Raw genomic sequence first — 2,500 nt, forward strand, 5'->3', positions numbered from 1 at the left:
AAAATCAATCTTTTCAACCTATGTTCAATCCTTGATGAGGACAAATTGAACATGGATAACTTCCTTGATTGGGAAAAGAGATTGAGAAGTGTTCTCAAGTCTACAAACAAAGAAAGCGTACTGGATACCCCTATTCCAAGAATAACTGCGAACTCAAAGGTTGAGGAACAAAAGCAGGCCAAAAGTATCCGGATGAAATCAATTTCAGTAACTTGCCTTATGTTGGCAACCATGGAACCTAATCTTCAAAAGAGATTCAGGAAAATGGATGCGCACACAATCATCCGTCGATTAAGGGACATGTCCCGAAACAAATCACGGTTGAGGAAGTACGGGACTTCCAAGGCAATCCGGAGAGGCATTGGAATGTCTGAATCAAAGAAAGAACTTCAACTGATTCAGAAGAACAAAAGGAAAAAGGAAGGAACTCGCGATTCCGACCAAGGTATCTATGTTATCGAAGTTAACTTAGCAAATACATTTGATTCTCAATCCTGGGTATTCGATACCGGATGTGGTGCTCATATCATTTATGATGTGCAGGGCCTTAAGGGAATCAAGTATTTATCTGGAAGGGAGCTTGTCCTACGAGTAGCAAATAGAGCAACGGTTGCTGCAAAAGCTGTAGGAACATTCAGTCTACCTTTAGAAACTGGTCTAGTTTTAGAACTTCATAATTGCTATTATGTACCCTCTATTTCTAGAAACATTATCTCTGTCTCAGAATTAGACAAAGAGGGATATCACCTATTAATAAAAAACCAGCGTTGTTCTTTATACAAAGGTGAAATGTTTTATACCAGTGCTAAGCTATACAACGGTCTCTATATTACGAATATTGAGAACGAAGTCTTCAACATAGAAACCAATAGGCTACGGTCAGATGATTCAAATCCAAGTTACCTTTGGCATTGTCGTTTGGGTCACATTAACATGACACGCATGAAGAAGCTCCATGAGCATGGACTTCTAGGTTCGTATAATTTAGAATCATATGACACATGCGAATCATGTTTAATGGGTAAAATGACGAGGTCTTCTTTTAAAGGAAAAGGAGACCGAGCCAAAGAACCCTTGGAACTCATACATACGGATGTATGCGGACCAATGAGTACTCCGGCGAGAGGTAACTATGGCTACTTCATCACGTTCACGGATGACTTCACTCGTTATGGTTACATATACTTGATGAGGCATAAGTCCGAATCGTTTGACATGTTCAAACAATTTCAGAACGAAGTAGAGAATCAACTTGGCAAGAAAATAAAAGCCATTCGATCCGATCGAGGTGGTGAATATTTGAGTCAAGAATTTGACGATCATCTTAGGAGTTGTGGTATAGTATCTCAACTCACTCCGCCAGGAACACCCCAGATGAATGGTGTTTCTGAAAGGAGAAATCGCACCTTGTTAGACATGGTTCGATCTATGATGAGTTTAGCAAATCTTCCAAACACGTTCTGGGGGTATGCTCTAGAAACGGCTGCTTTCACACTTAACCGAGCTCCGTCAAAAGCTGTAGAAAAGACGCCATATGAGTTATGGTTTGGAAAGGTTCCAAAGCTGTCTTTTCTCAAAGTCTGGGGATGCGAAGTTTATGTAAAACGTTTACAAGGAGACAAACTCGCACCTAAATCAGACAAATGTCTCTTTGTGGGCTATCCAAAAGAGACAAGGGGTTACTACTTCTACCACGAATCTGAGAACAAAGTGTTTGTTGCTCGAGATGGTGTCTTCCTTGAAAAGGAATTCCTTTCCAAACAGACAAGTGGGAGAAATGTAGATATCGATGAAATTCGATATGAGCAACAAATAAACACAGATATAGAGATATCAAGAGGTTTAGCGGCTCCTATCTATACACAAAGTATGGAAGAGGAAAATGAGGTCGAGAGAGTACCTCCCGCTCAAGTCGAATTAAATTCGCAGGAGACATCTCAACTAGTTGAGAACACTCCAAAAGTTGCTCAGGCCCCTCGTAGATCTCAAAGGCTCCAGGAATTATCTCAGAAAACAGATATCCTACTGTTAGAAGATAATGAGCCGAGTACCTACAACCAAGCTATGGCGAGCCCCGACTCCGAAAAATGGCTAAAAGCCATGAGGTCGGAAATGGATTCCATGTCAGAAAATCAAGTATGGAACTTGATCGATTTGCCCGATGGAGCAAAACCAATCGGATGCAAATGGGTTTTCAAAGTAAAAACTGACAAGGATGGAAACGTTAGCGTTTTCAAAGCTAGACTCGTGGCGAAAGGATACAAACAGATTCATGGTATAGACTATGATGAAACCTTTTCACCTGTCGCAATGCTTAAATCCATTCGGATCATTCTAGCAATTGCAGCTCATTATGATTATGAGGTTTGGCAAATGGATGTCAAAACCGCCTTCCTAAACGGACACTTGGAAGAGGATGTGTACATGACACAACCCGAAGGTTTTGTAGATTCCAAAAATGCTGGAAAAGTTTGCAAGCTTAAGAAATCCATTTATGGAC

This window comes from Eschscholzia californica, unplaced genomic scaffold (genome assembly GCF_041429995.1).
Source record: "Eschscholzia californica isolate CP2 unplaced genomic scaffold, dmEscCali1.0.p SCAF_63, whole genome shotgun sequence".
Lineage (NCBI taxonomy): Eukaryota > Viridiplantae > Streptophyta > Magnoliopsida > Ranunculales > Papaveraceae > Eschscholzia > Eschscholzia californica.